The sequence below is a fragment of the Tachypleus tridentatus genome, chromosome 8 (assembly GCF_004210375.1).
Source record: "Tachypleus tridentatus isolate NWPU-2018 chromosome 8, ASM421037v1, whole genome shotgun sequence".
NCBI classification, from domain to species: domain Eukaryota; kingdom Metazoa; phylum Arthropoda; class Merostomata; order Xiphosura; family Limulidae; genus Tachypleus; species Tachypleus tridentatus.
This window is the reverse complement of record NC_134832.1, coordinates 124,902,853-124,914,304: the sequence shown is the minus strand read 5'-3', so window position 1 is coordinate 124,914,304 and position 11,452 is coordinate 124,902,853.

Below are 11,452 nucleotides of genomic sequence, written 5' to 3'. Positions count from 1 at the left end.
GTAAAATGATTGCTCAAATTTTGAGTGTTGCGCCACTAAACATTACTATATTGTACATCTTCAGAGAGAAACACCAGCATCAAAACAAACAAAAGCTATTGAAGAATATATACAGCGACCTCTGTATTATATACATGTGAAAAATTATAATGAACTCGTTAAACCAAACAGTAAATAAGGACATCTCAAGGGAAACGTTGTTATTCTTATTGAAAATTCTGACAGCCAAGATACGTTTATCATTGGAAAAGCTCGGAAACCAACCTGATTTTTCTTCAAAACTGCGAAATAGAATTAATAAACGAATTTATAAAACCGCCATTGTTAATATGTTCTCTCTAAAGAGAGAACTCTAATGTTAAGAGAAATCAACATAGTTTTAATCTCCACATTATACAGTTACATGAATGTGATTGATACTTACAAAATTATACAAAATTTGTAAATTCACTATCATTGATATTATTGGGTTAACAGAAACTTACATAGTAATTTAACTATTTACGTTTATGTACAAACAAATTAAATACAAACTTTGAAAACTTAAAGTTTTAACATTTTATCGGAACATTCACAACTATTATTTAAATTTAAGAGACTGAGGCTTTAGTTCAACAATTCACAAGCGATTTTTTTCATGTTTTTTATTATTTCCTTTTTTGCAGTGTTTATTACGACACATAATGTTAAAACTTGTGTAAAATATTAAACCAAAAGTAATGAAATGTTTGTTTGTATATTTGTCGCCAATTCAAATGTAACCGCTATGATACATAAAATGTTTATTTCGGTAATAATTGTGTATTTGTTTGTAATATAACTATAAGTGTATTAACTGTCACAATATACGTCCAGCAATTCACAGTTGTTACACTAATATTTACATGTGACATTTTTTATTGAAACGCAGGATCTACATGAGCTTCTTCAATTTCTACGTTTAATGTGTTTCACACCGTTGATTACTACGCTTAAGTCACGTATTGGTTCTTCAATTATTACATTGTTATCAGCTTGTGACATTTATAATTTTCTTGTGCTTTGTCTACATATTGGATTACGTATTAATTATATAACATTATCAGTAGAATTGTTGTGATATGCCTATAACACATTATATTCTTATCCTACAGTTTATTTTTATTGTTTTCAAATGGTTCTCAGTGATTAACGTGTACCACTGTTAAGATTTAATTTACATGCACCATTTTAGGTTATTAAAGTATTATTGACATGTGCCATCTTTCAGAGTGACGTGTAGCTATTAAAGGTTGCGTCACACTAATTGTTACAATTTATGCCTGAGTTTAATAAACTGAAAGTTGAAATACATTTTTTACTTCATGTCCATCAGATGTGCTAGAACTCTGAATAATAATAATAATAGCTTAACTGACTATCAACCATGGCTAACTAGTTTACGTGTTTCACGTGCACGTATAGCGTGTCCTCTGCATAAGTAACAAGACACTTTCCATCATTTGATAACATGGAGACATGCTTTGTTTTCTAGAAAAGAACACCAGTCTTCCATTGGGAGTTCGTATTTTCAAAATCAGGGTTTCCGTTAGATTATTGTAGATTGGACGCATCTAGAAAGTCGATCAAAGTGCAAGCAGGCAACTATGCTTTAAATCTTTTCTTGTCGGACTACATACAACTTGATGTAGCATTTTACGACTGAGCAACATTCTTGGAGTGTAAGTTAATAATCAACCAGACATTTCTTATCAACAGTTTTACTGTCATCTTATTCAATACACGTGCTCTGCCTGTAACTTGGTTATTATTCTAGTGGCTGAAATAGAGAATATTCTCTTTTTCGTGGTTGTTTGTTTTTAATTAATTCGTCCTGACAGAAAATGTAGGACAAAAACTTAATACAATAGATCACACGATGAAACTAATATTTTATTAGTTTAAGAAAGAAATGTTAAAACTAAACCGTCCTTTCACTTTTAAATCCGATGTAAAATATCCACAATAACGAAAACGTCTGATTTTAACTCTCTCATGAACTACATTTGTCAGGAAAACAATTTTCAACCAATAGCAGTACTGGTGCATAGTGCAGAATAATTCTAATATTTTAACTACCAAAGATTGCCATCGTGCTGTTAAACAGGGGAGGATAGATTCAGAAATACAGATGCTTCATTATAAAGTGGTTATTTCTAATAATTTTAATATTTGATTAAATATTAAGTTCACTATTTTTAAGAGAATTGTTTGGAATATTGGACAAATCTAATAACTGTTAAAGAGGGAGCTTCTATTTTATTGATTAACTGCCTGATCAGAAAATGTCAGTTGATAAATAATTTTTTGTTTGAATTTCGCGCTTAGCTAAACGAGGGCTATTTCCACAAGCCGTCCTTAATATAGCAGTTAAAGACCCACCGACGATTGTAGGGCTACTATTATTTCAAGAATAAACAGTGGGATTTACCATGACTTTATAACACCCACTTCCGACGAAAGGGCGAGTATGTGTGACTTTGATTCGACCATGCAACCCTCAGATTGTGGGACCACCTAGCCAATTAATGAATTATGAATTTTTGAAAAATTTAATAATACAAAAATATATTATTGTATTTACAACAAATTATGTAATCCACTTTCTTAGGAACGTTTATCATTTATACTTAAATAATAAAGTTGCTCCCTTACCTTCAGTCAAAACATAATCATATTCAAATAATGAAGTATTCCACTTACCTTGAACAAAATTATCTTCCTATTGTGCTTCAAAATTTGAATTGTATTTTATATATTGTATTTTTGTACATGCTATAAATGTATCGAGGTATTTACGTAAATTATACAATATATTGTAGAAAAAAATCGTTTTTCAGAGTGAAAAAACTAATCAAACAACAAGAACCTGGAAATGAATTTTTTTCCATTTTATTTTTCTTTACTTTAGATACTTTTTATCATTTCTCCACAAATGTATAATTCACAGTAGACAAAAAATCAAGGCTAATGGAATGTTATCGCGCTTTCGTGAAGTGTCAGCATATCTGGAGGGTTCATTATTCGCGTCCCGCTGTCAAAAACTTTTAGGAAAATGGATCCGCTACAAGAGGGACAGTAAAATTCCAATATTTGTCAAACAGTTGGCAATGAATATCTTTTTCGAGATGTCTTTTCTCTAGTTCGAAATAAAAGACTGCTGAGCTCACAAAATCCTTCCTTAGCTTCACGCTAAAATTATGAAACAAAAATACCTTCACTTTGTTTTTACGAGTCTTCAAACACACACCAAAATTATTTATTACACTTTTCGTGATGACACCTTTGTATTTTATGTTTCGTTAACCACTTCATTGTAACCTCGGCTTTACAAAAGGAAACATTCAAGGTTATTTCACTTCATTTATAAGAGAGCTTCTCTTTTCATTAATCACGTTTTCCATAAACAAAATTATGATGGAGATATAATGTAAGGAGTGTCTTTGAGATCTTATAAACATGGTAATCCAAGTTAAAACTGTGTCTAATAATAATTCTGAACATTAAGCTCTAATCTAACTGTAATTAATATACTCATTAACGTAGATAACAATAAGTATCTATTTTCCTTAACTTCTTCAGCACCTTTATTTTGTACAATGTGTAACCAAAGTCAATCGTTTTTCTATCTTCTTAATGACGAGAAAACCCACTTGAAGAGAAAAATATATACACTGCTGGCCAAAATCTAAAGGCCAATGAACATAAAGAAAAAATTTGCATTTTGCGTTGTTAGATTCAACCACTTATTTGAGTAGAGCTTCGAAAGATGAAAATAAGAAAAGGAAAAAAAACATTTTAGCATTTAATAGGGAAAATGAGAACCATATGAAATTAGTCTGAATACTAGCTGGTCAAATATTTAAGACCATACTAAAAAGAAGTCCTAAACAGGGTAGGAAATGCCTAACAAATGGTCTCAGTTGTGAGTTGCACGGCCGTCATTGCAAATAACTTCAAACATTTGCTTTGGCATGATCGATAGATGTATTTGCAGAAGGCTGGCTGGAATATTATTCCAAGCGGTGAAGATGCCTTCACGAAGATGATGCACTGTTTGAAATTGACGTCCATTTCTATAGACTTCCCTTGCCATCCACCCCCAAACATTTTCAATGGGGTTCAGTTCGGGCGAATACGCTGGATGATCCAAAAGAATCGCGTTATTCGCCATGAAAAATTCCTTTGTCCTGCGGGTATTGTGGATTTTAACGTTGTCCTGCTGAAAGATCCAGTCATTTCCACACAAGCGAGGGCATTCAGTCAATACGGATGCTCTCTCCAACATGCCAATGTGGCTAGCTGCTGTTTGACGCCCCTGAAGTTCTATTGTTTCCTGGAAGGAGAAAGCACCCCAAATCATAATGGAACCTCCTCCACTGTGTCATGTAGAAAATGTCTCCGGTGGGATATCCTTATCGTGCCAGTAACATTTGAAGCCATCTGGACCATTCAGATTAAATTTTTTTTCTCATCAGAGAACAAAACCTTTGCCCACTTTTCTACGTCCCATGTTTGGTACTTCTCAGCAAAGTTTAACCGAGCTGTTTTGTGGTGTGGAAGGAGGCGTGGCCTTTGAAGATGTTTACGGTTTTTAAAGCCTTTCTCTTGTAAATGCCGTCTTATTGTTTTGAACTGCATTTTGCGTCCGTTAGGGTCTGGTTGACGATCGGCTAGTATCTTTCCGGACAACTCGTCGAATCCTCCTGCTCAACGTTGGCGAAATTTTCTTTGGCCGATCACTTTAAATTCTCGTTCTGTACTCTTCAAGGTCTTTTAAGAAATTTGCAACAGCGGTTTTACTACGCTCAATCTCACCACCGATAGCACGTTGAGGGAGACCTTACTTTTGCAGCTCGACTTTCAAACTATGTCAACTTTTCAGCCTTTGCCATGTTTTTTCCCCAATTTAACACAGGAGATGTCAGTGGAAGATGTTGAAACGCTAATGCTTGAACGTAAATGACTAAATTTCGTTACGTGTTTACCGATTAATGCTTCGTTTCAGTATGGTCTTAAACTTTTGAGCAGCTAGTATTTAGGCTAATTTCACAGTGTTCACATTTTTCTTATCAAATGCTAAAAATTTTTTCATTTGTATTTTTATTTTCTTATTTTCATCTTTCGAAGCTCTTCTCAAGTAAGTGGTTGAGTCTAACAACGCAAAATGCATATCTTTTCTTTATGTTCATTGGCCTTAAGAGTTTGGCCAGCAGTGTGTTTGAAAAAGAACACAAAATGTCACCTTCACATGTTTTCGAACACTGCAAATCAAATAAAAACAACATAACCATAAAAAAACATTCAATTACTAAATAAAGAAACCAACATAAACAAACATCTAAGCACGCCCTCTACATTCCTACACTCAATTACACAACCCTCTTCAAACTTGTGGTCTGCTATCAGTCACTTACCTCTTTCTTTCTTTGTAAACCTGATGATGACCGAAGAAGATCGAAACGTTGTTCGCTCTACTTCATAAAAAACTTTTTCTTGACACATACAAGCAGTTTTTAAATATATAAACAAACAAAATTCTTTTTAACACAAATATATTTTAATACAAAAATTACATTTTATGAAAACTGTTATCACTAAGAGTTATTACAAATGATGGATTGTATACAACAGTCCCTCCTCGTTTAAGCTAGCTAGTTTGATAGACTGAACATCCTTACAAGCTGAATTTTTCCACCGAATATATTTAATATTTTCGAAGTAATAATAACGTAAAAGTTGTTTAACTGAAGTTGAACGGTTTGTAATGTTAAAAATCTGTGAATGTTGTTTCTCAAATTGTGTTGTTTCCCGATTAGTTAGAGCTAATCACAGTTGTACCTTTCGCGGCATATAACACTCTGACTGTAGGTGACTAACAATATTCTACTTGTATCATTGTCTAACGGTTTTTATATGAATCAAGCGCGTCATTCGAAATTTCAAGAATGTTCTAGCGCATTTTCGTAAAAGAAATATTGTGTACTACTCTCAAGAAACTTCTACAAATTTCTAGAAAAGGCTGGACTAAAAAAAATGTAAATACCAATCAAATTAAAGTAATTTTGTTTTTAAAATTTCGTCTTTCCCACTATTTCATGATTGGTCATGTTAAAATGGTATCAAAATACAGACGAAGTTTCTACTTTTGCTACCATTACGACCAAAATAAATAAGATCATAGATGTTTTAAGAATGACTCCACTGACACAATTTCGTGAACATATAACTTTATGTGTATGTTTTTCTTCTATTTAATACAAATTCGATTTTCAGCTATAAGTGAAATGTGGGTGCACTGATATAATTCCGTTACCATTTGACATTCCTTCAAGTCTTCTTTTGTTAATCATTTCATCTGTGATTCTTAAAAAAATATAGTAACAATTATTTAGTGCTTTTTAAAAACAAAACTGATCTGATCATCCATTACACAGATATTTGTGTGTTCAACGTGTTTTATATGTTTGTACAGCAGTTTCTTAACTTCATAATTGTGATTAAGATACGAAAAAAAGGATTGGTACAGTTTTCCATAATGATAATCGCTTCCTGTAGGCGGACTGTCGGTGTGACTTCTAAAATTAACAACATTTACGAGTTTAAAAACACCTGTTAGCAACAAATGTTTTTAGATCTTCCATACTAAAAAAAATTGTATCCATCTTAACAGAAAAAAACAACAACCTGTATTCCTGCATTGTTATAACCACGGCAGCCTGAGCCACCTAGCAGGAAAAATACAGAGCAATGGGCTAATAAAACGGACAATTTTGTCAAAGAGTTGACATTAATGGTGTCTGTTTGCAATATAACGCATTCACACAGGTGAACAGGGCAGATATCCATTGGTATATTATGGGTTTATCTTTACTATTTTCGAAAGAGCTTATATCCTTCAAAGCTATGTGAAGCAAGAGATGTAAGACCTGTGGGTATCTCAAATTACTGTTTCCGGAGGTGTTCAGATTCGTATGCTAGAGTCATGTACATATTTGTATTGCTGTTATAATTGTGGTAAACTTTATATCCACAGTTATAAAACACCCACAGATAAAGTATTTGTATATCTTTGTAAAACAGATACGATCTGGCAGACACCTAGAGATTTCTAAAGGAAAACAGTAGCGTGGGTATCGTAATGCACTTTGTTTTCTTTTGAATTTTTGTGTTTTCAGCCTTTTACAGGGTTTTCTTTCATTTTCTTTAATAGTGTGATTAAGTTTTCTCTTACATATCCTCTAATTAAATTTAAATCAGTTTTATCTTTACTAACTTTAATTGTTCTGTACTCTTTATTTTTATACCTTTAATCACCAAAGTATAAGTTTCTATAATTATATCTCTTCTTGCTGTAGTGTACATTCGAATTTTGTCTCTTATCATCTCACTGGCAAGGACTCGAATGTAGTTTTATCCTTTCACCAAAAAATACTAACATCTCTACAGTTTATCAAAGTACATGTTTTGTCTGTATTGAGGGTAAAAATATTGGATATACTCACTTCTTTATTGATGAGTTTACTGTTTTTTACTTCTCATCCGACTTATATTTCTGATGGTAAAAAATAATTATAACTTAAAAACCGATGATTTTCAAAATCAACTGTAGATGTTTCTCAAGACCGTTAATTGTGTCGCATATTTTACTGTACACATTATTAACAACACATTGACAAGTTAATTTGTTTCATATAAGATTTATTAAATTATTGCAAATGTCTCAAGACAGTGAAAATTTTCCGACGACTTTAGTAGGAAATGACAAAACTTTATTATAAACTTATATTTTCTAAAAGGTCAAACCCTCGGGGGTATTCCGTTATGTGTTTCTTAGTTAATTAACTGCTACATTTCAGTCTATGTTTTTATGAAACATCTAATTTAAGCGGAAGATGGTGATAAGGATACAACGGACTATGAAGAGTAAATATAACCAAAATTAAGGGTATGAAACATCTTTATTTCTTGAAATCCATATGTCACTCTGTGTTGAAGTGAAGAGAGTGTATAGTACTTTTCGTACGTTTTAATGGCGTCACGACAGTACAAATTGCAACGTGAAAGCTTCTCTTATGTGACGTCATTTTAGTGTCTAATGATTACCTGCTAGACAACTCTACTGTACCGTGGTACGAGTGGTTAAAATACATGAGTCCTCCAGGTTACTTTCGGTTTTTTTCGGGGAAATAGCATACTTAAAATAAAATCAAGTTTCCGATTGTGGTTGAATCTGTCAAGGATTGTTGCGTTTAACTACAGTGGGATGCCTTGATCCACTGACCAAAACACTCTTAACTTAAATACCCTTGGCTGATTTTTGTGTAGGCTAAAATAAGTATAAGAAATACAGTAGAACTAGTTTCATGTGAAGTTGATCTCCCAATAATATCTACAAATAAGGAAAACATAATTTAGATATTACCATGAGAAAACTGTTTGGATTAGCCGAGAACTTGGAACAGGATATAATCTGTATTTTGTAAAAGACAGTATTACAAATCATCTGCATTCATTTGTCAGTAAGACGATGGTGACTGTTAACTTTATTAATTAATTTAATTAAGAACAGTCAACAGATGTTCATGAAAACACATATCTATGATTAAAGTGTTAAATATTACAAGTAGAAATAAGCAATTCGTCTTAGAGCGAGAATATGAAGTTTATTAATCATTCCGACTAATTTATTTTATATTTACTGGGCCCGGCATGGCCAGGTGTGTTAAGGCGTGCGACTTGTAATCCGAGGGGCGTGGGTTCGAATCCCAGTCGCACCAAACATGCTCGCCCTTTCAGCCGTGGGGCGTTATAATGTGACGGTCAATCCCACTATTCGTTGGTAAAAGAGTAGCCCAAGAGTTGGCAGTGGGTGGTGATGACTGGCTGCCTTCCCTCTAGTCTTACACTGCTGAATTAGGGACGGCTAGCACAGATAGCCCTCGAGTAGCTTTGTGCGAAATTTAAAAACAAACAAAACACACTATAAAAGTGATGCTTCCCCTACAAATAATCTAAAGTGAACGATTTATTACTTTCTAAGGAACATAAAATCAGATTCTCTTAATTTTCATGGGAGGACTTGTCCATGTGGAAATATGATTGGTAAACATATCTACCTCTAATTCCTTTAAATATTACCATAAATGTCACAAATTCTAAAGACAAACCAACTGAACATTTGTACGTCCATATACTGGTCCAATTAATCACGACTCTAGTCTTATGAGTGATATCACCAAATTCAACGTGTTAAGTGGGTCGATACAATATTTAAATATGTTTATAATGACACCAATAGGATACTCTTGGAACATTAATCTTATTCCATTAATTGATGCTAAAGATGACCTGCAAGGGATATTTCAGGGAAGTGATGATGAAGAACTCGTGATATTATCGGTACTGTATCAGTGCCAGACTGCCCTTGAAATTCATAGTAATCCTACTCTTCAGTTTATGGGGATGAATAAACCATACCAAAACAGTTTTGAATATGCAAACTGGCAACTAATGTGACAATCAATGCGATATGAAGTCACAGTACAACATAATTTATCGGAACTTCTTTATGACAAAGCTTAGCATTTCGTAGATATCCTGATGTAACCGAAGATTGATCACTTTTGAAAAGGCCTTTGCAATGTCAATGTTTATTTGCTCAAATGGGAATTTAAATTTTCAAAACAATCTTGGTTCGCCAGAACAATTCGGAAAAGTCCTGCAATAATTCGTAGGAACACAAATGTCAGAGACAAAAACCGCCGAAGCTTACCCTGGTGACAGTACACAACGAAAAATATCTCAGTCTGGAAACTAGGTCATCTGGGTATGGATGCAACAATATAAGACTTTCATTTATATCTTATACTCAGCGAGCAGCTGGGGAATTAAACAGATATGTGTGTTATTGTACTCGTAGACACACCGGTTACGTCACTGATTCAGGAACTAGGGGTTTATATGTGATTATATACCATCATCTTCGTAACTAGATGGATTATCGAAAGCCAGTATAGAGGAGTGGTAAGCCTCCAAAACTTTTTTGATATTATGAACTCAACTTCTGTATATTCAAGCGAAATCTTACGAACTGGAAAGATACAAACCATATTTACGAAGAGGATTTTTATTAGCGTAATATGAATGATCAATAACTTAAAATTACGGCAATAGGTGTTTCCAATATTATGTATTCAAGTCGACTCAAGGTATAAATCTTGATACATCCACAAAAAAGTTAAGTATTTCATTTAATACGAACTGGAAATAAAGATTTGCTTGGAATGGATATTATTTATTTTCTTCATTATAAGGGCACTATTTAATTAATTTTTCTTTTTTGCGAGACACCTCAAAATCATAAACTGGCACATTTTACCAGCGTAATATTCCTAAAGGAGCCTGAGTTTTCATTACTGACATTAGAATAAATAGTGAAACCAGTTTTACATTAAACTTTGCCAAACAAACATTTTGCAAGTGAAATACCAAAGGAAATGAAACGTACCTCAAGGTATAACATAATTGATAAAAAGAAAAATTGTGAGTGCTTTCATAGAATTCCAAGTTTCTGTGACTAGTTTAATGAGTTGACTCAGTCACTGAATATATAAATAAATAAAAGTCTGCTGTTAAGAAACCGTTTTGAAGAACACGTTTTATTTTTCTCACAAATCTCGCACTACGAGAAACCATATATTCCTATCGATGACAGTAAATGAGCTGGAGAAGATTTAACTTTCTCTTGTTTTCTCCAGTGTATGTTCCAGCAGAAAACCTCACTTGTACTCGAGGATACCGAAGAGATGCTGACAGGTGTATATATAACACACAATAGCGTTAATAGTTTCTATTTAACACAAAAAGAAGAAATACTTTTATTATCATGTAGTTTTGATACAATAAATTTGTTTTTTAATAATAAACTCGTTGATAGGAATATAAAAATTAACACTGAGTAAATAAATGCCTAGCTATGAACTTTTAACGGTTTTAGATCTATGTCCTCCTGGTCACTTTGACAATGGATTACAAACATTACGGCCTGCCGTGCCCAGAAGGGACTTATATGGCACATTTTGCTTCTGACGCCTGTATACCTTGTCCTGGAGATGAAATTACTAATGAAGAAGGGGCTGATAATAAAGATCTTTGTAGAAGTAATGGTTTTCTTTTATTGTTTCTTTAAAAGTTAAAATATGTTTATTTTTGTTAAAACACATTGTTATAATAAGACACTTCTTCATAACTTCCATGGTTTTTAGTGTATTAAACAGCTTTGTTTTTTTCGGAAAAGCTTTTTCAGGACGTGGCAACATTTGTTGTAACGATTTATAATGTTAATATTTCTTTGTCAGAATCTTATATTTACATAAAATCACATATATGACAGAGTGGTATTGTTTTGGTAAAAATAGTTAACAATTCCATA